Below are 25,739 nucleotides of genomic sequence, written 5' to 3'. Positions count from 1 at the left end.
ATGGCCTGAACAAAAGAGACCATCAACTAGCAGTGAAGGATATTGTTGCTGAGTTCAGGTTACAATTCCTTGGTCTTCTTGAAACTCGTGTTCGTATTAATAATGTAGCTGTTATTCAATCTTTCTTATTACCCAATTGGAAATGGTTTGTGGATTATGGACTGGTTGGTAATCAGCTTTGGATTGCGTGGGATGATAACTTTATTGATGTTGATGTTGTTGAATGTGGTACGCAATTCATCCATTGCCTTGTTTATATACGGTCACTACGTGAGTCAGTTGCCATTACTATGATTTGTGGAGCTACGGAGGTGGCAGACAGGAGGGAGTTATGGGGTTCCCTAGTGACTATTGCCATGCAGACTGTTGCTATCCCGTGGCTTATTGGAGGGGATTTCAATGCGGTACGAGATCTTAGTGAAATATGTGGAGCATCGAGAGACATTCGAATGGCAATGAAAGAGTTTAATGACTGCATTCAAAATGTAGGTTTACTACCATTACCCATGCAAGGAGAATGGTATACGTGGCATAACTGCAGTGCAAGTCCACGGAATCTTTGGAAAAGGTTGGAGCGAATGATGATTAATGATAGATGAATGGCTCGATTCCCAACATCTTTTTACACTAGCCTCAACCCACGTACTTCAGATCACTTACCGCTGGTTCTATACGGGGATAGTCAACAACAATATGGAGGTATGTTTCGATTCGATAATTACCTCACCTTATCACCAGTGTTTATTCCCAGTATGCAGCAGGTTTGGCAACATAACATTATTGGGGTGCCTATGTATGCGGAAACAAGAAAACTCAAAGCACTTAAACTGGTTTTAGAGAGCAGAGGAGGAATAAGAAAGACTTATCACATAATGTCCAGCTGGCTAAAGGGTTTCTTGAGATGGCACAACTACTTGTCAGCTCTAACAGACAGGATGAATTATTCTTGCAGCTGGAACATTGTTGCAGATTCATACTAGGCAAAGCAGCCAAACTTGAACAAAGTATGCACCAACAGCGAGCAAAAATGCAGTGGATGAAGGGGGGTGACCAGTGCTCCCGGGTATTCTTTCGTAAGATTGCTTAATGGAGATCGGCGAGGAGAATCTTACAAATCAATGATGATCATGGAGCCACTTACACAGAACCACAAGCGGTAGTCGATGAGTTTGTCATGTACTATCAAAACCTGCTTGGTGGGGAAAGAAGGAGAGACGTGATAGATCTATGGTTCCTTCGACCATGGGTGAGACATTTATTGAATGAAGAGGACGTTAGCTCTTTACTCTAGCCATTCACACCAGCGGATGTCAAGCAGGCAGTTTTTGACATTGCGGAGGATAAGGCACCGGGGCCGAACGGGTATTCATCGAGCTTTTTTAAAGCTGCATGGCCTATAGTGGGGCAGGAAGTGATGTCGGCAGTGCTGGATTTCTTTACTACGGGACGAATTCTGAAGCAGATAAATACTACACTTCTGGCGCTTATACCCAAGGTACACTCTCTTATGACCGTTGGTGATTTTTGTCCTATATCTTGCTGTAATGTGTTATATAAGATTATCGCCAAACTCATTGTCCAACGGTTGAGTGTGATATTGGACATACTAATTAGTCAGTGCCAAGCAGCATTTGTGCCTGGTCGAAGCATTGGAGACAATATTATGTTGGTGCAGGAGCTATTTACAGGCTACAACCAGGCCCGTCTACCACCCCGGTGTGCCTTAAAAGTGGACATTTGGAAGGCATACGACATGATGATCACGGTGATGGAGTTATTTGGGTTCCCCTCTAATTTCGTGAAGTGGATTGAGGTGTGTGTTACTACAACTTCATTTTCTGTTGGGCTGAATGGGAAACCTCATGGTTTCTTTAAGGGGGCCAGAGGGCTTCGACAAGGAGATCCTCTTTCGCCATACTTGTTCGTGCTTGTAATGGAAGTACTACACTTGGGTTTCCTACAGTTGATTGATCATGATGAATTAATTTCCTTCCACTGGAAATGTGATACATCCAGGGTTTTTCAGTTGGGCTTTGCTGATAACTTGTTGTTATTCTGTCATGCTTATATGGACTCTATTGGAGTCATTAAAATAGGATTTGATCGATTTGCTATATGATCGGGGCTTAGGCTGAACGTGTAGAAAAGCCATCTTACTGTCTCACGTTCAACCCAAGGATTGCGCGAGGAGATGCTAACAACACTCGGGTTTCAGGAGGGTGTCTTACCGATAAGGTATTTGGGGCTACCTCTCTTATCATCTCGCTTAACAATTGCTGATTGTCGTCCATTATTGGTGAAAATTGATAAACGTATTACTGGTTGGAAGGGTATTGCATTGTCTTATGCTGGTAGGGTACAAATTATTAAATCTGTACTCATGTCGCTAAGTTTATATTGGGCATCGGCGTTCATACTGCCAAAGAAAGTTACAAACGAAATTGAGAAGAGGCTGCGAACTTTCTTGTGGAAAGGGACATCAACCAATGGTTATGCCAAGGTTGCGTGGAAAGACCTGTGTCGGCCGAAGGAGGAGGGAGGCATTCAAGGATATTATTATCTTGAATCGTGCATTAATGGCTAAGAAACTATGTGATATCATCAGGTGCGATAGGACCTCGATATGGGTTGAATGGCTCTACCAGGGTCGTTTACGAGGTACTTCCATCTGAACGATTAGAGAGCATGGAGGATCATGGGTATGGCGCAAAATCCTCCATTAACGGATCTTCTTTCGATCTATGGTGGATTATTAGATAGGAGATGTGAGGAGATTCTACTTGTGGCAGGACCCATGGCATCATCTGGGACCCCTTAGTGACAGATTCCCACGTGGATCGAGGTTACTTGGATTGGAGGAGTCAGCTAAACTCAGTACGGTGATTAGCGGAGGAGAGTGGCATTGGCCCTCTATCACAGATTTTGAGTGTTTGGAAATCACGCATGTACTACCCACTATCCATGGAGGGGAGGACCGTATTATTTGGAGGTTCAATCATGGGCTTCCTACAGCTCACGCTCTTTACAGGCTTTTTGATCCACCTGGACCGAAAATAGACTGGTCCTCGCTTCTTTCGGGATCCCTCAAGATTTCACGTCACTTATTCATCCTGTGGCTTGCTATTCTTGGCAAGTTGGCTACGACGGATAAATCATGACTAGCCCACCTTGGCCCATGTATTCTATGCAGCGAGGGAGCGATGGAGACACATGGCCACTTATTTTTACAGTGTAGATTTAGTCGACAGTGTCTCACAAAAATTCAAAAAATGGTACGATTCTCCTGGCCCAATAGAGACTGGATGACGGATATTACATGGGCGTCCTGGAAATGGAGAGGTAAGCACATTGTTAACATGTCTTACCGAGCGCTATTAGCATCATGTGTTTACCACATTTGGAAGGAGAGGAATTTGAGACGATTCGAGCAAACCAAAAGGACACCCAGCACCATGGCAGTAGTAATTATTGAGGACATCAGGCAGCGGATACATAGCATTACTTTACCTAGTTTAGTCAGTACACAAGCTTTATTTAGACTTTGGCATATCCCTTGGCCTGTCGGGGGAGACACCAACTGATAACCACCATGTTGTATTGTACTATTATTTTATTAATGAAACTTACATTTACCCCAAAAAAAAATAGACATAGGGGTGTTTTGCCTATTTTCAAATCAGAAGGGGGGCTTTTGCTGAGTTTTTAAATTACATGGGGGTTTTATGCAATTTGGCCCAAATAATTACACTCTTTCCATGAGATCTGATATAATTACACGTAGATCTCCTGTGGTTTGGAAATTTACATTTAGTACTCATGAGGTTTGTTTTCGTCTAATAAATTTACGTAGCTGTCACTTAAAATTCATAAAAATTGGTAATATTTTTTTTTTAAAAAAAGGATGACAATTCATATTTACGCCCAATTGACTTATTATTGACTTATTTCAAGTAAAATAATACTTTCTGACTAAATTAGAAAATATACTTCCTTACATGCATTAACATGTGAAGATGCAGGGTAGTTTGGCTATAAAAAGATTTGTTTGACCTGCAATAAGTCAATAATAAGTGAATTGGGGGTAATAATGGATTTTCATTCAATTTTTTATTCATATTAGCAAATTCTGTGAACTTTGAGTAACATAAACAAACTTTAGGAATACTATATTTAATTTTTTCAAATTACATAAAATTTACGTGTAGTTACACCAAACCTTAAGAATGGGAGGTGTAACTATCCCATACAATATATGTTATCTCATATAACTTTGTATCAAACATTAAGACCAAGTTTTTCATACAAAATCGACTCTAGTTCAACAAACGTAGTACTATAATATATTTTCATAAATATGACTAAAGATTGATTTTAACTCACACAATCATATGAATCAATCCATTGACCTCTAAAATAAATAACAATAGCAATATTATTTTGCTATGCCATATTTCCACAACAAAATAAAATATATATATAAAAACTTGAGTTAATAACATTTATAACAAAAACAACCAAATGTATAAATATAAAAAAAATTAGTAAAAGGAACTTACTATACTAGTTTTGATTGTAAAAATCCTCAATTGAAAATGTCAAATAAAATAAAATAACATTTTGGGTCAAATGCACTTTCCATCCCTAAAGTATACATAAAATCGTCATATGTACCCCTTTAAACTATAAAATATAACAAACTCCCTCATAATATGGACCAAATATAACAAATATACCCTTATTGTTTGCACCCTCTAAAATATGTTTATTATAGTCATCACAAAAAAATATAATCTCAATTATTATAATTTTTTATTTAAAATAAATATTATCCAAAATTTATGTTCACGGACAGTCCAAATTGATGTGTCCCGTAACCGGCCTTGGTAAAGCCATTGAACCCAGATGGATGTCCTGTCACACCGGATAACATCACATAATTTCTTGCTTATTAATGCGCGATTCAAGGTAGAGATGTCCTTGAACCCAAGTTCCCCCTTATCTGCCGGTCGACACACATCTTTCCAGCTACCTTGGCGTAGCCGCTAGACGTCATACCCTTCCATAGGAAATTCCTCAACCTATTCTCAATTTCATTGATAACTTTCTTAGGTAGTATGAATGCAGATGCCCAGTATAAACTCAATGCCAAAAGTACAAATTTGATGATTTGTACCCGCCCAGCATATGATAACGAAATCCCTTCCCATCCAGTAATGCGTGCATCGATTTTTGAAATAAGAGGCTGACAGTCAGAGATAGACAGTCTAGAAGAGATTAAGAGGAGACCCAGATACTTCATCGGTAGATGCCCCTCTTGGAAGCCCAAAATCTCCAACATCTGATCTTTCAGTTCTTGAGCCGAATGGGAGATGATTAAGTGGCTTTTTTGAACATTCAGCCTAAGGCCCGACACCTCCGCAAACCAATCCAATCCCTCCTTGAAGACTCTGATGGAGTCAAAGTCAGCTCGGCAGAAAAGAAGTAGGTCGTCTGCAAATCCCATCTGGAAAACCTTGGAACTCTCACACTTCAAATGATAGGTGAATTGCATGTCCTGCTAAATTCGTTGCAGGAATCCCAAATGTAAAGCTTCCATAACGAGGACAAACAAATAAGGCGATAGTGGGTCTCCCTGTCGTAATCCTCTCGCTCCAGTAAAGAACCCATGAGGTTACTTACCTTTACCCAAAAAAAAGAACCCATGAGGTCTTCCATTGAGACCAATCAAGAATGATGTCGTGGAAACACACTCCTCGATCCACCTTGTGAACTTAGGTGGGAATCCGAACAATTGCAAAACTGCTAAGAAGAAGTCCCACTCCACCGTATCATAGGCCTTCCTGATATCCACTTTAAGCGCGCATCTGGGAGGTAGGCGCATCTGGTTATAGCCCGAGAATAGTTCCTGGGCTAACATAATGTTGTCCCCAATGCTTCTTCCCGGAGTAAAAGTTGTCTGATAGGGGCTAATAATCTTGTCTAGCAAAACACTAAGTCTCTGAACAAGTAGTTTCACAATGATCTTGTATAAAACATTGCAGCATGAAATCGGTCTAAAATCATTAACCGACATAGGAGTGTGTACCTTTGGTATTAGAGCCAAAATTGTGGAGTTGATATGTTTCAGTAGTTTTTCGGTAGAAAAGAAATCCAGAACCGCCCTCGTTACTTCTTCCCCCACCACAGGCCAAGCCGCTTTAAAAAACCCTAATGAGTAACCATCAGGTCCCGGCGCCTTGTCTTCAGCGATATCAAATACTGCTTGCTTCACATCATTCGGCGATAATGGTAGGAGTAAGTGGCTAGCTTCCTCATCAGTAATACAGTGCCTCGCCCCTGGTCTCAACCGTCGTCTGGTACCTCCTAAAAGGTTCTGATAGTATGAGACAAACTCATGGGCGACCTCCCCTTGATTCGTGTGTGTGGTACCATTCTCATCATTAATCTGCAAGATTCTCCTCATTACTTATCTCTGAGCAATCTTACGAAAGAAAACCCTGGAACATTGGTCTCCGTCTTTCATCCACTGCATCTTAGCTCTTTGCTGCAACATAATTTGTTCGAGTTTTGTCGCTTTAGCATAAACGATTCGACAACAATATTCCAGGAGTAAGTAGAGCTCATTCTGTCTGTCAGAGCTCACCAATTGTTGTGCTTCATCGAGAAAACCTTTGGCTAATTGGACATTCAGCGTCAAATCCCCCTTATTCCTCCTCTATAGTCGGAAGACCGGTTCAAGTGCCTTCAGTTTACGTGTCACGGCATATATAGGTATACCAACAACCTCATGATGCCAAATGCTCTATACATTGGGAATGAACTCAGGTGAAAAGGCCAGATAGTTATCAAATCGAAACATACCTCCATTAAGTTATTGTGAATCCCCATGTAGAACCAGTGGCGAGTGGTCAGATGTCCATGTTGTAAGACTGTGATAGGATGAGGTAGGGAACCTTGCCAACCAACGATCATTAATAAGGATCCGATCCAACCGCTTCCATAAACTCCGCGCGGTTGTACTGCAATTATGCCATGTAAACCATTCACCTTGCATTAGAAGTGGAATCAGGCACGCCTCCAGAATACCGGTATTAAATTCTGGTGTGGCCATCCTTATATCTCCTGAAATGCCACATACCTCATTAAGGTCTCGTACTGCATTAAAGTCCCCTCCCACCAACCATGGGACGTCTGAGCACTGCTGAGCGAGTGTCTCCAGTGCAGTCCACAAAATGTGACGGTCAGTCACCTCAGTTGCACCATAAACAACAGTAACAATAACAGATTCATTGACAGCCCTACTAGTGATACGACATTGCACGAATTGTTCACCCAGGTCAAGAACATGGACATCAATAAAATTCTCATCCCACACTAGCCATATACAATTTCCAATGGAATTATAATCAGCAAATCACTTCCATTGAGGTAGCAAATAGGACTGTATATGCATAACATTATTCAGTTGAACACGCGTTTCAAGTATGCCCAAGAAATGTAACCTGAATTCTGAGACAAGGTCCTTTAATGCAATCCGATGGTCTCGTTTATTCAACCCATGGACATTCCACACGGCAAGGTTCAACATGGGTTATGATTAATGGGGCTGCTTGTATTAGGACCCCTCGAGGATTCACCTGCGTCATCAATTAATTCAAAGCATCAAAGGCATTATAAATAACCAATGCCTTACCCCTATCATCGTGTTTGGCATTTTTGCATTCCCTAAGCATTTCTCCCTCCTCACGTCTCGGTATGTCAACCATTGTCGGTCTCATCGATTTTATGCTCTTTTCATTGTTTGGTTGTGGTAGAGGAATGTTTGTTTTTGCCACATACACAGCTACTGGTGCTTTACTCGGTTTGTGTGGTTTGTTCAGTGGACAGTCCTTTGCCATGTGCAAAGTCATACAGTTTGTGCATTTTGGAGGTAGCCATTCCTATTCAACATCGATTTTACAAGGTGTTTCCCCTTCATTTTCATCTAATGTCATAACTATGATATGTTTTGTCAACTTTTGTGCTACATCAATCATCACACATACACGAGCGAAATCCAATCTCGTGCATGCTCTCGTTATTGCATCTGGGTAAAGAGGTTTACCCACTCCACTAGCAACCGTACTCAATCCATCAATAGTCCAATATTCCATAGGAAGGTGTCTAAGTTTAATCCAAACAGGTACATGCTTATGTTGGAGCTTTCTCATGGCCATACCTGGTTCCCACTTTTGCAAAACTATTGGTTGTCCTTGGAACAACCAAGGTCCCCCTTCGATCACGTTTTCCATATCAATGAGTGTTTTAAATTGGAAGAAAAAGAATCCATTAGCTGTCGCTGTGACCTCCCTCAGTGCTTGCCACATCGAATGAGCGTATTCCTTCAGATGATGATAATACGGCTTTTTCCCCAGAAAATATCCGACAGCCGTAGTTTTCCAACATTTGGATCCATCACGTACTGTGTCCAAGGACGGCCGGACTATAGTTTCCCCATTTTGAACTGTTGGGGCGATAAAAGATAACATTTTACGGGACGAATTATTAAACGCGTGGGCAATTTTATCTTCATCAATCGCATTAGGGCTAGCATGTAGTGGTATGTTCCCAACAAATAATCCAGTCGGAATAGTTCTTAAGCCTATTATACAATATTGTTGTATCTTGGACAGGTTCTTATAATATGGAGCTATATAATTCAGACTGCTATATTTTAAATATTTATGCATGTAATTTAATATAAAAATTATAAGTTATATAATATACTTTGTTATAAAATTAAATTGAGCTTGTAAATAATTTTCTTTGTAAAACATATTTTCATATTGAACTTGTAAACTTTTTTTTATGTATTATATAGTTTATATAAAGTTATACATTTTGAACATTATTGTTTAAATAAAAATTTGAGTGAAAATTTTAAAATTACTAAAAGTAGTTTTGAGAGAGATTTTTTAATTAAATATACTTAGGAAGTGAAACAAAAAATATAAAAATAAGTTAAAAGGGTATTTTTGTTCTGTCAACACTAAATTATTTTTTTACGGGGACTTTATTATAAACAAAAATTTGAGTGAAAATTTTAAAATTACTAAAAGTAGTTTGAGAGAGATTTTTTAATTAAATATACTTAGAAAGTGAAACAAAAAATATAAAAATAAGTTAAAAGGGTGTTTTTGTTCTGTCAACATTAAATTATTTTTTTATGGGAAGTTTTGTTATAATAAACATAATTTAGGGGTCAAAATGTATAATCAAAATTTTATAATTTTGTAAAAGGTTTATTAGCGGTAAGATGGTCGCATGGTAAAACATATTTCAACTCTCTCCTCTTTCTCTCTCTCTCTCTAGGGTTTTGTTTTTCATCAATTGCACGAAAAATTCCCCAATTGGTCGTATCTATTCGATCGAAATGGTAAGCAAATGCGCGTTCCTGATTTCCAATTAGCTTATACGCTATTGTTGGCTTACCCATTTTGTATCTCGTGCTGTGATTTATCGAATGTTTTGGTTTAATTTTGTAGGAATATGGAGGCGGAGATTTGGAAGCGAAAATTGACATGTTGCTGAATGTGGAGAAGCAGATGAGGCAAGTAGGTGATGTTGCAGGTACGAGGAAGGCCGTCACACCTCTTGAAATTCTTCTTCTCACACCTCAAACAATACCCCTCAGTTTCTCCCTCCAAGAAAGCCAAAGCCGGCGAAGGAGAGACGCCGCAGTTCAGTCCTCCCACCGCCAAAATACCCTCACCCAACCCCACCATCAAACCATTTCCCTTCTCCTTTGTTCACTTCTTCGAGGAAAAAGTTTAAAGAAAGCAGGTGAAGTTCATGGTGGTATGGCCGACTCAAGGGTTCGAATGTGATGGTACGGCAGCACCCGCGGGAGAAGCAGCTGAGGATGTGGGTACAAATCCAAGAAACGAAAACCCCGCTGGAAAAAACCCTTAAACCACCGTTTTCTCCCCATCATCAAACCCCACCCACACTCACATGGTGAAACCCTCTCACCTTCATTTCTTTTTTCTTGTGTTCATTTCTCACCCACAAAAACAGAGTAAAGAAAACCAAGAAAAGCAGGGGGGAGAGACAGAGCGAGGAGGAGGCCTCAAATTATGGTATTGCGAAATGTTACTGCTGTTTGAACAATCCTTCTTGGCCCAATATTTTCTCATTGTTCATATATTGATAGATTAAGAAGGAATACTGGAATACTCTCTGTTGATGTCCTAAGTTTGCTCTCACTTCCTTTCTTGCAAATACTTTCTCCCTCCATCTTACATGTCATCTTTATCTTGCTTTCTAGTGCTTCTTTGATTTAATTTTTGCTTTGACAATCCTAATGTGTTTAACTTGCTCTATTATAATATCATATGGTCAGTAACTTTCTTCTACTTAAAATTAGAAAAATGTTGCTAAGGATTGTTGGAACAGTTTACATCTGAATTTGATGAATGTCTTCTTCTAGGTTTGGGATTACACTGGTTTTGGATATACAAGGTACAATGCCAGAGACATTAACAAAGAAATACTAGGGTAAGCACAATTCTGCAGCTGTCTCCTTCCGTGATGAAACCTGTAATGTTCACAGATAATCTTGTTTGTGGTTTTCATTTAGGTGTGTTGTGGAGAATAAAGTGCTTCATAGATCTTTATTATCATGCTTCATAGGCCTTTCCCTCATTTTTTTTTTCTTTTTTTCGTTTAATCCGTAATACCCAAACCTGAGGGTATGTGTCTGTATAATTATCCCGTAATCTTCCTTTGTTATTCCAGCTCTTAAGATGTGACAATTTGTAAGATATGAACATTTATCTAAATCATGAGCATTCCATGGTTGCTCAGGTGTCATTGCTAAGAGGATATAAATCAGACAGGAGACCTGCAAACTGGACAATGATGGCAATTCTGGATGGCTTTCAGAAGGCATATTCCGTTGATTTCAGACCACTCAATGTACTGTGCGCTGCTGCATTCCGAGGGGCTCATTAATTGAAAAAGGCAAATAATCTCGTATGCATCTGGTGAGCAGAGATTTCCGCTTTTCTTATGACTTGTAACAGTTAATTTTCAGAACCATGCTAGTTCTTTTTGAATGATGAATTCTATTACATGAAGTTTTAATGGAAGCCACTTTTTCTTTTATGATGTTTCGTCCCCTTGACCTGTCCAAATCCAATTTTCATCCCTCTTTATCTTCTAATTCAAGAACCAGCTTCAATTTCTGATGGTTTTAAGGGCCTTCACAGTTTATCATTGTTGGTTATTACCACGAACAGTTCAGTCTCCTTTCCAAGTTGAATACATTCATCATCTAATACCATATTGTGAGTGAGAGGCTGTTTCTGCTGTTTGAACAATCCTCAAATTAGGATTTTCTGTACAGTTTGGTCTTATGTAGACGCTATTCGTGATATTCCTGTATTCAGTCAGTTTGGGTAATGTTGAAGCTGATGAGCTTCTGCTCAAATATTGTTTAATTTGGTAATTTACTGAGTTGTGGAGCTTTGTGAGTACATGTATCATGAATGATTATGCTACTCAAGATTGAATTATGATCAGCTACCCCCAAAACACTTTTATTGTATTTGTTCTCGAAAATATGCAACTTGTTAATAGATCTGAAACTTATGCGAACCGATTCATTAGTTCATTGGTAGTGCTAGCTATTCTTTTGAGTGGATGGGTGGGCTGGTCCTCGTCCTACGTTTATCTTTTTAATGTTGTTCAAGGGTTGAAGGAGTATAATATTTGGGCATGGAGATTGGGTGGTATTAAGTTAATATTTGGGTGGTATTTGGGCTTCGTCTTAACAACTACTTATCTTTTTTAAGCAATGCACTGGTTGTTCATATATATGTGTGTGTAGACATTTGCCACATCTAATGCATTTATCAACGTCTTTGTGTTAAAATGTTTCTGGACCACATAGGTAACCAAGCTTGTACACTCGTTTAAGGAAGGTTCGGAGGAATGGTCCAAGAAGGCGGTAGAGCTTGAGGATTCATGAAGACTTTAGACGTAAGTTCTATTTGTAATTTATTTATCCAACAATGGCGAATGATGCACAGTACACTAATTCCTCTTGTGAACATGCAGTTTGGTTGTGGAATTTCAAAATTATCTGTTTGTCTTATGTCTTCATGCATGCTGGACGCGAATGGAAGGTGTATGAGGTGGCAAAGACGGTCTTTGAAAACAATGAAACAGAAACTAGAAAGTCTTTGCACAGTGATAATGGTGGTAAAAAGTTGATCATTTTCTTGGCTTTCACTCTTCATTTCATCCATCAAGCATTCCTTTCTATGTTTGCATTGTTATCTTGAGTTCTTGATATTTATCATCTACATTATGGGGTTGTGATTTTCTTTTTATCTATGGCAAGTTTGTTCCTTTGATAAATAGTGTTGGATGCTTTTTTAGTGGTTTTCAATTACTTTACTACTGTGGTGTGGGTGTTTCTCATCTTGTTTAATTTGGTTGTGCTTTTATGTTATCTCATTCAAGTAAACAACGTGTATATCAAGCTCTGTGAGACATTTTGTTGTCGGGATGTCTGTAATTGTTTAGCATTTTAGGATTAGACTCTTGGTTCAATTGAAATTACATGAAACTTCTCATATTCTAATTTTGATTTGAACAGCCCAATTCACCTTCCAAATGAGATAAAACCATTTCAAAAGTAAAGAATTCCATGACATATATGTAGTGTTAATTAACACATAGGAACCAGATGGTAACTTTTTTTTAAATTTTTGTTCATCTTTTGTTATCCTATCAAACTACTTTTGTTTTGTTTTCTTTTGCCAGTTACTATCAAACTACTTCCGTTTATATTATTTTTTAGTAATTTGACAAATAAATGTGATTTAGGAAGTCATAAGATTGAGACATGAATATGCACTAGCGTTATGTGATTGTTGCTTTGATAAACTGTGGAGTCGTTGAGGCATAATTTCATGCATTTTGAATTGCTTTGGAAGAGAGTTGGAATATCTTTGCTTCTACTAAATCTTAGGATTCTTGTGAGATCATATTTGTTTGCTAAAACTCTACCCGATTGATCCTTATATCCCTAACATGGGACATGCATCCATTTTGAAAAATTCAAAGGCCCTTCCCCTTCCAGAAAAAAAAGAAAGAAAGGAAGAAAAGTAAGAAAAAGGAAATTACATCTACTCCGCTGGTTTAGGTCACTTAGTAACTGGGTAACTTCATCACAAATGTTGTTATTCACGTAAAACGGTGGCCGGAGCTATGAGTATGCAAAGCACTTTAGGTAAAACGTCTTTTGGTTGAGTAACCGGGTGCCTTCACCACAAGTGTTGTCATTCGCGTCAAAAGGCCAGAATGCGATGTTTTTTGGTTGAGTAACCGGGTGCCTTCACCACAAGTGTTGTCATTCGCGTCAAAAGACCGGAAAACGGCCTAAAGAACACAAGTCGCGGGCAAAAACAAAGGAAAAAAAAAAGAAAATAAAAGCCGTGACTAAAGCAAAAGGGGAAGAAAAAAGAAAAAAAATTCATTAGTGGCCAAAGAAAAGAAAGAAAAGCGAAATCCGTCCCGACTAGGTAGATGTGAGGAGATAAAAGGGTATTGTGCTAGCATCGAGGATGATAACACTTTGAAATCCATAGATTTTGTGGAAGCTTGATTGTCCTCCTCTATACTTGGCGAAACGAAGTGCTGTGATGTGATTGGCCTCTTACCCTCGTTATGATAAGTTAGCATTTGCATAATGTGTTGCGGCGTTTGTGTTTTGAGATTATGTGCACATAGTATTTCATTCTGTTGGAGGCAATAACTTTAATGACACTGCGGCAGTCCTTTCTTTTCTTTATTGATTTATTAAAAAATTGTCACATTTCTTAGTGCTGAAAATTTTTGTGTAAAATCCTCTACTTTGGCATGCCTTTTCTTATGTGACTACTATTTTTGGTTGGGAGAAGGAGGAGATAGATTCTGGCCTTGTATTTATTGTAACAATATTTAAATTCTATATTATTATAGTTTTCTTTAATCTTAATGAATTATTCCCTTTAGATTGCCATCCCAGCAGGGTGAGGGTGCAAGTTCAGTATATAGCAGTAGTGCATCTTACATGACCACCCCTTAAAAGGAAAATGTATGTGCTTGCATGTATGAGTTAAAGAAGTCTACCATGGTGCATATAGACAAGTATTATAAATTTTTCACTTCTAATCTATACTGCCCCATGAATGCGGTTTATCCAGGTATGTGAAGTTGGGAATCATTGTTAACTAATAATTGATAATAAAATCAGATTCCTTTTTTGTGTTCCATCTTCTGTTAAACTCTTTAATGAAGTTCATCAGATATCTTTCAGTTACATTTGCTACACTTGGTGAGAACACCAGATGATGTCCCTGGATGTGCTTCTTAGTGCTGGTGTTCCGTGGTGCAGGTGACTATTTATATGCTATCATATCATCTTTATCATTTGTCCCCTACACTCTTATGCAGAACCCATTCATTAGTTCATTGGTAGTGCGAGCTATTCTTTCGAGGGGCTAGGTGTGTTAGTGCTCTCCTGCATTTATCTTTTTATGCTCTTGAAGTGTTGAAGGAGTAAAATTCAAGTCCATACTCGACAATAGATATTGGGTGGTATTGAGTTATGAGCTCACAGCAAGGTGTTTTAAATGAAAAAAAGATTACATCATGAGAAGAATATATGGAACATAAGTACTGTAAAAATCTTAGGTACCTTTGAGGACTTGGCATTTTGCTAGGGATTTTCTTATCCATTGAAAATCAACAGATACAATTAGATACCATCATTTGTAATTAGGTCTGTGTTACTTTTTGTTGCCCTGCATCTTTAGTGATTTAATCTTTGGTTGCATTGTAAGTCACTCTCTTAAATCAATGTTTTTCTTGACTACCGGTGCAAAAAGCTCGAGAATTTGTTGTCACTTCCCAAGAGCTTATCACTCAGGGTTCAGTCCTGGTAAGTCGCTTGTACTGGCTTAATTCCTATCGATATTTATGTTGATCTATCTAGAGAAGTTATTTAATATCAATATCTGAAATTAAAGTGCTTATTCTGTTTATTCGATCTTATTGTTTTAGGATATTATTGTGGAGATGCTGCTGATATGGCTAATACTGAATCGTCGAGTGTTGCAAGAGAAGCTGCAATACATAGTGCAGCTATTAGGTGTCCTCCAATGGTGTCTCGCTTCCAGTTATCATATGATCTTGCAGTCTCGTTATGTTCTAGGTTTGTTTTCTTTTCTTATGTGTGATCCTCTTCTGGTATCACGCAGAAATGGTCTCTTGGAAATTTAGTATTTTACCGGCATTCCTTTTCTTGTTATGCCCGTGTGCAGAAACTTATGGTAAGATAATAATTATTATTTAAAATTGAAATATATGCAAATAATTGCTTCATTTATGTAATATATGACTTTTGATCACAATTGGAATGCTAATTACTGTGTCGTGCTGTAGAATGATGCATGTTAGTTGGAGCTAAATGAAGGTAATTTGGTGGATATCTCTAAGTCATAAAGTATCAGAGCATTTTAGAGGATGCTTGATGGTTTTGATTTTTTGAGTGCAATAATGGCAATATACTAAAATCGTCCACAACAGTAGACATACTGTCCCCATATTCTTTTACTATTCCTTTCTCGAATTATGATATGCCTGTTGCTATGTAAATTGTTGAACTTATGTACATGAGCATGCAATTGCAATCTCTGGGATTTTGGCATCTAACTATTTGGACAATGCTCTGGTCCGTTGTTGTGGGATGGGATGTTTGATGCTACATTTAGGATATTCTATACAGTTTGGTCTTATGTAGACGTTATTAGTGATATTACTTTTTTTTAGTCAGTTTGGGTAAGATTGAAAGTGATAAGCTCATGCTCAAGTATTGTTTCATTTAGTAATTTACTGAGTTGTGAAGCTCTGTGAGTACATGTATCATGAATGATTATGCTAGTCAAGATTGGTTTATGATCAGCTACCCCCAAAACCCTTCTATTGCATTTGGTCTCTGAAATATGCAACTTCTTAATAGATCTAGATCTGAAACTTTGAAATAATTAAGCAGGTTGTTCAATTTGAGAATTGGAGTTCATTGGTTACTGAACGAGGTTCTTTCTTATTTACTTTGTTATTTAAATAGGATATCTATGGTAGAGAAATTTCTGTTTTTCCTGCGCCAAAGGGACAAATAATGACATGGAAGGAGTCTTTACTTGATACACCTACCTATAGTTGGGTATGCTTGTTTTACAATGTTCCTAAAACGGGCTTGTTCTTTTTCATGTAGGAGATGTGGCATTGTCCATATTGCACAGTATGGTAGCCCCTCATTCAAATATAGATGATGCTTGAGAGATTGATACACCAACCCCCAGAGTAAAGAGGATCTTGTCAAGCTCACGTTGTCTTCCACATATTGCACAAGTAATATTTTTAAGTGCCTGTCCTTCTATTGGTTGTCTGTGCTCTTGTCCCAAATTGGCCAACTGAAAAAATCTACTCATACTTATTAGAATAAAAAATTGCTAAAAAAACAGAAAGTTATGCTTATTATTGTCAGGTACCTTATACCATTGTTGCTCCAATATGATTCGACGGCAGAGGAATCAGATAAGACAGATGCACATGGTGTTGGAACTAGCGGTCAAATAGCAAAAAAAATACATTCTGTAAAAGCATCTCATGCCTTGTCAAGGCTTAGTGGTTTGGTTGACGAGGAGATCCCGACACCCTACAATCAGGCTGCAGCTGATGCCCTTAGAGCTTTACTAACCCCTAAACTTGCAAGCATGCTGAAAAATAAATTAGCAAAAGACCTCCTATTCACATTAAACTCAAACTTGGAGTCCCCTGAGGTAAATGCTGCAGATTTTGCATTTTGACAAAGAAAAAACATATTAGGTGCTACTTGAGCATTGCCTCATCTTCTTGCATCAGTATCTGCATATTTTCTTTGAATGTTGTGAAACTCAGAGCAATATAACAGGGCAGGCTTCTTAACATACCTTTTCTGTTATGTAGGCAATACTTGCTTCTTTCTTCTTTTGTAAGTACTTTGTTGGTTCTATTAGATGTAGATAACTGAGGGAAAAAAGAGAGGAAAGCAATATGTTCTACATGTTTGTGTTATTAAAAGGTTTCAAATTTACGTCCTTAGATCTTCTTGGCTTTAACTACTTGGTATGTAGTTGTCATGAAGATTCTATAATTGATTCAAGTTTCATTTTTTTTTCTTTTCCCGGTTTACTTTTCTACTAGCAAATCCGGGTGTGGTGGTGGCATGGATATTTTCTGGACGTTCTGCATTTAAATCTAGAGAACTCAATTATCCTTTGAACTGTCTTTTGCACTGGACATAGTATTTAATTCAAAGAATCTCTTGTGGTTTCTCATCTAAACATATGTTATGGTACTCGTCGCATGTGCAACTTCTTCAAATTTGTCGTGTAGCCCTCTAGTTTATAGTTCTTCTTTTTCTTTCTTTTTTGTCTTCCATGTTTCTTTTAAACTCTTCTAATGAAGTTCATCACATAATTTTCTTTCAGTTACATTTGCTACACGTGGTGAGAAGACCACGGTGATGTTCCCGGAAGTGCTTTAGTATTGGTGTTCCGTGGTGCAGGTGGCTATTCATATGCTATCATATCATTTTTATCATTTGTCCCCCAATGTTTTGTGTTGCTGGGCTCTCATTTTCTTGGACTTTTGACTAATTGGAGCCTCTTTCTTCATTGTTTTTGCTGCTCTGTTTTAATTTATCTAGTAATAATAGCGTTTGTGTTCTACCACCTTGCATATTTGCTTCTTTGCTGTTGAAACTCTGTTGTTGTTCTCCTTTTTCAACTTGCTTTTTTCACAGCATATATAGTCAACTAATATATCGTAGAACTCTTGTAAAGTTAACCTGCTCCTGTGATAGAGATTGTGTTCTTGCTTGAGTGCTTGGACTCACGTTGAAGTAACTTCCTCCTCGCTTGTACAACTCTTTGACAGCATAGGAATTGGCGGGTGATGAATACAGTTGTTGAACAAAACCTTCCAGCCAAAAAGGTGAGAATAGATCCATCCTCATACACTCTCATTTTTTATTTAAAAGGGTATATAATTGAAATAATACATAAGTGGCGTTCCCACTTTTATTATAGTATAATATAATAATATATATAACTGTAAATGAAAAGCATACTAAGTTATTGTGTCTATTATAAATTTGTGAATGATTAGCTATTATATTTCTTCATTTATGACTGTCGTTAAATAATTTTATAATTGATTTTTAGTTTTTAATTTATTCGCATAGGATAATGGAGATAGTATTTGTCTTTTTTATATTTCTTCTTTTCTGTGATGACAATTATATCTTTTTCTTACAATAATAGATTGTTAAATTATGTATAGTAACTTTGTAATTAGTTAATTTATGTAAAATCAAGTTAGTAGTTGAATTCTAACTTGGATGTTATATGGTAATTGGATTCAATGGAAATGGTTTATATGCAAATTATATTGCATAATAAGAATTATTTATGATTTATTATATATTAAAAATTATTTATAATGAGAAAGTCACCATTATTTCATTTATTTTATATTTGTTTCACTTATTAATTAAATTTCTTATTTTATTTGTCGTGTTGTGGGAAAAAAATGTTTTAAAATTGATGGAATGAATTGGAATGCTACAAATTAAAATTTTAATTGATTATTTAATTTAAAGATTAATTAAGAATTTAATGATTTAGAAATTACATATTACTTGAAAAACTATTAAGTGGACCAAATATTTTAATGCAGTATATATGTTAAGTAGTAAGACATCAATTATCTATAGGTTTGTTTTACACACACACACACACATATATATATAATTGTATTTGTTGTCATTATTTATGGTTTAATGATTTTGAATTTTAATGATTATAAATTTTTACAAGTTTGGTTTGAAATTTGACCAAATTTGTAAGAATTTATAAACGTTAAAGATCAAAAATCACATCAATGGCTAAATAAGTCAAAATTAATCTTATATGTAAATATTTGGAACCACGTGACCATGGCACTTATTTGTACTTTCTGAATTTTAAAATAATTATTTTTAAAGAAATTGTCTACATGAATATTATATTATATAATTATATTTTTTTAAAAAAATATTTATTTGCGTACTTAGAATAAGAAAATTAAATTAATTGTACATAAATTGTTTATAATTATATTAATATTTTGTGATTTATTATACTAATAATATTTTCATACTATTATATTGTTATATATAGGGCACATTATATTTATGGTCCCTTTTTGTTTTATTTTCTGTGTACCAATGTTATAGGGAAAATTACATATTTTTGGTTTCTTAATGTTGTCGTATAATAGGACTTTTAAAGAATCTACATGCCTTATATAATTATATTTGTTATATTAGATAGATATATATTCACTTTATTAGGCAATAAAAAAAAATAATTGAATTTATTGTACAAAATAAATAAATAGTCCATATGGTTATTATATTTGTAATTATAATTGAATTTATTGTATTTATAATTCTCATGTAGGGTTAGGAGTTAGGATATAAAATAATGGTCTTATATTGATAGCAGAAAATTAGAATTACGTCATTTAATTATATTTTTAATTATTTTTTTTGGGGATATGTCATATATTTATATATAGGATGATGTTAATATTATTATATTTTTATTTTTATAAGTTTTTTATCAATATTTTTGGACCAATTCCTAACGAAACAATTAAGCCTAAAATAATGAAAGTTTCAGTGTGTAACTTAGAACTTTTTGGAGGAAAATATAATTTTTTATTTTTAAGTTAATCCTAAATTTATTCATTAATTATGTCAAGTTTATTTTGTTAATAAAATTTTAATGGTAACTTAGCTATTTCTTTAATTAATTTTGTTATTCATAATAATAACTAGTTAATTTTTATGGACTAGTCGTCACGTACATAATTAACATTAATATTAATGTTTATAAATTTTTATAGATCTAGTTGAAATTTGACCAAATTCGTAGGAATTTGTAAACATTAGAGATCAAAAATCATATTAGATAAAACACAATAGCTTGTGAAAAATATATAATAAAAAAAGCCAAAAATAATTCCATATGTAAATATTTGGGTCATGTGACGATGACATTTACTTTTACTTTTTGTACTCTAAAAAAAAATTAAATTTAAGATAGGATTTTGAAAAAAAAAATATTTACATGCTTATTATATTAAAGGTTAAAATACCAAAATAATTTTTTTCTTTTTTTTTTGTGCACTTTCTGTACTAAAAAAAGTAATTAGTTAGACTAAGAATAATTTATGTACTAAAATTGTCTACATGCATATTATATAATTATCTATGTACATGCATATTGAAATTGTCTACATGCATATTAAAATTAGTGGGAAGATTTTTCAAATATTTAGGAAAAAATAAGTATAACAAAACCCATTGATGGGACTGTATATCTAACTTAATTTCTTTTTTTTTTTTTTTACTGTATGTACTCTAAAAATTAAAATTAATTATTTAGAATTAAGAATAATTTCTGTACAAAATTAAACTTAAAATTAAATGATAATAGGACTTTTAAAGAATCTGCATGCATTTTATAATTATATTTGTTGTATTATTTATGAATTATCATTATAATCTTTCATATTATTAGATATATATTTATTCATTTTATTAGGCAATAAAAAAAAGAAAAACATTGAATTTATTGTACAAAAAAATAAATAGTCCATGTTTTAGTATTGTGTTCTTAGAACTGATCTTAAAATTTAGAATTACATCACTAAGTTAACATTTTTAGTCTTATATGTATTATATATTTTTATTTTTATAAGTGTAAAATTAAAATTTTATCAATATTGCTGGACAATTCCTAATGGATTACGTGTGAAAGTTTTGAATGGTGTGTATAATTTTAAAACTTTATGGAAGAAAATGTAATTTTTTATTTTTAAGTTAATATTGCTTTATATTATGTGGTTAATTACTATTTAATTTTTAAGAACTAGTCATCGTGTACATAGTTAACATTATAAACTTGAATTAAAATAATATTTTGTTTGAATATCTAGACAGTGGTTTTAATAATTAAATATTATGATCATAAATACAAAAATGTAATGATTATTTTGATTATATAAACATAGTTTTGTCTGATAGAATTTAGTAATGTCAAAGTGTAGTGTGAAAAAATATGACCATAAAAATAAATTAATTTATAGTTTATTTTGAAAAGAAGTAAAGATGAGAGGGATAGATTAATTTTAATTTTTATTATATTTAATGTTATTTGTATTATATTAGAAATTTATAAATTAATTTATTATTTATATTACGATAAAATTTTTACATTTAAAAATTATAATGTGGTCAAATATGTTAAAATATTTAATGAAAATTGATTTTGATTTTTCATTCATTTGAAGATAAAAGTTATCTGATTTTTATTTTAGAAAATTGATTTTATTTAGTAGAATTTGTGGTAAATGTTTATTAAAATAATTTGAAGCCAATTAATAATTTAATTTTAAATAGTTGTTGATATATTAATAATTAATTATAACTAAATTTATAAAAGTTCTCTAATTTTTTTATTTTGAAAAATCATAATTTTTTAACTATTGTATATGATAAAAAATTCATTGAAATATTTTCAAAGAAAATAATAACTCAATTTCAAGTAAAAATTTATCTTGAATTCTTGTAGTTTTATTTTAAATTTAAAAGTTTCTAAAATAAATAATTTAAAGAATATTTTGGCGCTATATTTTTTTATTTTATGGGTGAAAAGAACATCTTACTTGGTTAGTCGGTGGTCTTATAAATTTTTCATTTACATTTGATTCTGTTCATGGTTTAAGTGCAAAATGCTGACCTTAGCAAATAAATATTACCTAAATTTTTAGTTTTGTCACTGATTTAATATTTTTTTTATATATTTTTGTACTTGTAAAAATAAAATGCAATCTACGTATGTGGACTCAGATTAATATTATTATATTTTTTTTATAAATAAATTGGAATGATAAAAAGATAATGTCATCGTTATTTTTTTTCTACTAATTATTTTTTACATTCACACTGTATTATTTACTAAAAATAGCCTCTATCATGGATTAAAAGTATTCACCAATTCTGCATTTAATTTGAAAATTCTTTATATTTTAAAATTTATTAATTAATAAGTAATATGTTACTTTTAGTTTGAAGATTTTAAACATTAAAAAGTGCAATGTTATGAATTTAGTTTTAAATTAAAAATTTGTATGAAAAGTATATGGTGTTATATTGCTCTTACCCAAGATATTACTCTGACACCCTGCTAAAGTTTGGTAATTACATAAATAAATGCTGAGGGATTATGATCCGATTATGATCCATGAAAAATTAAATAAATACTTGACCAAATTAATATGGTTATTTTGCAATTTTTAAATTTTTTTGGCTGACATGAGTTTTTTCGGATCGAAAAATGGGTGATAGGATATCAATGTAATGAAGCTGATATATTTCTATGGACAAACGCATCTTACCCTTTATAAATGCTCACGGATATATTTCTTCCTTATAAATGTTTACTGATAAGTAATTTTGTAATTAATTTATTTACATAGGTTAATTGAGATAAAATCATAATAGAATAATTTATCATATTTCATGTTACTTTTATTTTTAACAATTATACCTTTTTTCATATTATACTAGATTATTAGATTATGTGTAGTAATTTAATTAATTTATGTTCAAATTATTAGTTAGATTTCAACTTAGATGTATTATGATAATAGGATTCTAATAGTTTATACTTATATTATATTCTCATTAGTTATAATTTATTATATTTCAAAAATTATTATTTGTAATGAGAAAGTTACAACTATTTCGTTTATCTCATAATCTCATAAATTAAATAATTAATTTTATTTATCTTGTAGCATCCAAAAGATTCACTTAAAGATCTCAACAAGCACTGGCTACATAAGTGCATTGGTTCTAATAGTTTAACCTATTCCATCAAGTATTAGACATGTCAAATTCTGTTCCTTGTTAATGGTCTCCATCAATCAATTCTTCATTTTATGTATTACTCGAGGACAACATCAAATCATTCATCAGATCGATACTCTGAGCAGGCTCCTACATGAATATTATGGAAAAAAAGCTCTCATCAAGAACGAATACATAGCACATGACTCTTTGGTTGTCTCCAGTGTTGGAATCCTATTGCTCAGAACTGTGCCGTCTCAGAAATAAATGTGGTTGCTGCTCTATTGTGCTTACTCTTCAAATTAATTAAAAAACACACGTTTTCTTCCGGAACAAGTATTTTATTTTAGATGGTCAAATTATATTAAATTATCACAATTTGCTTTCTAAAATTTTGAAATTTCTCACTTTGTCATTCGACTTAGGGCCGTTCACTTGGGATTAGGATAAATAGCCTAATTCAATAAAAGCTTGTTTCTTGTTTACTTTGAGTGTTGGGGCCTGGGCTTGTCGCTTTTAAAAATGAGAATTGCACTTTTTTTCGAAAACAAAAAATTCTAATTTGACCCTCTTTGTTAAGGATTGGACAAAAAATATTGACGATAGCAAAAAAATTACACAAGTTTTTAATTTTACCCCCTCAATCACATTTATATGTAATAATATTTGTACTTATAAAAGAATATATGATAGTATTAACTCCATTCCATATACATAACCTATATTCATTCAAAGTACAAAAATATACATAAAAATATTCAAAGACTGACGAAATTCAAGATTTATATAATTCTTATTTGCTAAGGCCAACATTTTATGTCGAAATCATATCGAAAATCATATCGAAAAAGGTAAAATATAAATGGAGAATTTTGACAGGACATGTAAGTATAATTTCGAAACGTAATAATATACAAGTAAAAATTATGTTTCATAAAGTTTAATTTTTAAGACCACTGTCCAACCAGATAAATATTCTTTTTGCCCATAATTTAATAAAAAAACTGAAAAATATGAAACAGCCGCGACACGACCTTACCTTAGATGGATCTCGCTGGTGCCACCTAAACAGCCTTTGTTTACCATCATGTGGGAAGGGCTACCGAGGGGGGACTCTTTTATCTTTTTTAATAAAAATTAGAGAACTTGTAATTTTAATAAGTATTTACCACAAATTCTAATAAATAAAATAAGAATTTTATCTTCAAATAAATTTAAAAATTAATTTTTATTTACTAATTGTACTGTGAAACATCCAAAGTAAGGATATATTCGTAATGTTTGATTTTATACATTAATAATAAACTCTTATAATTTTTTAATAAATTAAAATTTTATTTTAATATAAATAATAAATTAGTTTTTTTATGTCCAAACTCCTAATTTTACATGATAATTATATATATACATAAAAATATATAAACACAATACTAAAACATGGACTATTTATTTTTTTGTACAATAAATTCAATGTTTTTCTTTTTTTTATTGCCTAATAAAATGAATAAATATATATCTAATAATATGAAAGATTATAATGATAATTCATAAATAATACAACAAATATAATTATAAAATGCATGCAGATTCTTTAAAAGTCCTATTATCATTTAATTTTAAGTTTAATTTTGTACACAAATTATTCTTAATTCTAAATAATTAATTTTAATTTTTAGAGTACATACAGTAAAAAAAAAAAAAAGAAGAAGAAATTAAGTTAGATATACAGTCCCATCAATGGGTTTTGTTATACTTATTTTTTCCTAAATATTTGAAAAATCTTCCCACTATACTATCAATTTTAAAATAAATCCATATAATATTCCTCAATAGCTCGATGAAAGTCCTGAATAATTATTTGTTGGTATACTTTGTTTTCAAAAGAATTTCATAAGCTATATTTTGTTTAGTAGTTAACTAAGCATTATTTTAAATTTCATATTTGTGGACATAATTATATATTTTATAATCAACAGTGTGAAAAAGATAATATACATATAAGATGTTTATTATATTTTTTAATTTATGAAGATAATATTTAATTTTAGTAGTTATTCAAACAAAATATTATTTTAGAGATCAAGACATTTATACAAGAAATAAAAAAAAGGACAAAAAAAAATCTACAACAAACTTAACGGCAAGACTTACCTGAGTGGCAAAACACCCAATATAAAATTATCCCTTTTTCAAATTATTCATATTAATATAAATAATAAAGTAACAATAAACTACAAAGACATAAAAATGATTTTTAATTACTTCTTATTATTATTTTTAATTTAATTATTATTTGTTTTGAAAATATCTTAATAAATTATTATTATACATAAATAATAAAATTGTTTAATAAATATGTACCACAAATAATAATAAGTAACTTTTTAAAATAAAATTATATAAATTAATTAACATTATTTTTTTTAATAAACTTGACCAAATTATAATAAATAAATTTAGTTTTAAAAGTAATTTTATCTTAAACGCATTATTTTAATATAAATAATAAGTTAATTTTTTAAAATTATTATTTTTGTTCGATATAATACAAAATAAAATAAATTATAATCAAAATTTGAAACCAAAATAATAATATTAACCTACATAAATGCCCATTCAGAATACTATTAATATTGGGGTTGTAAAAAATTCAGAAGTATTAATCCATGATTTTATCATAGTAGGAGTGATGAGAAATAATAAA

The 25,739-nt window shown here is 33.0% G+C and overlaps 1 long non-coding RNA gene across 1 annotated transcript; it reads left to right on the top strand.

Annotated features, from left to right (window-relative positions):
• Positions 1–9,819: 9,819 nt before the first annotated feature.
• On the top strand, positions 9,820–10,960 carry LOC148788360 (uncharacterized). The gene is made up of 3 exons (XR_016065371.1): positions 9,820–10,118; positions 10,469–10,536; positions 10,846–10,960. It is a non-coding gene; the product is annotated as an uncharacterized LOC148788360 (long non-coding RNA).
• The last annotated feature ends 14,779 nt before the right edge of the window (positions 10,961–25,739 follow it).

Source organism: Sesamum indicum, linkage group LG4 (genome assembly GCF_026168435.1).
Source record: "Sesamum indicum cultivar Baizhima isolate 11 linkage group LG4, ASM2616843v1, whole genome shotgun sequence".
NCBI classification, from domain to species: domain Eukaryota; kingdom Viridiplantae; phylum Streptophyta; class Magnoliopsida; order Lamiales; family Pedaliaceae; genus Sesamum; species Sesamum indicum.
This window is presented reverse-complemented; position numbering and strand designations above follow the sequence as displayed.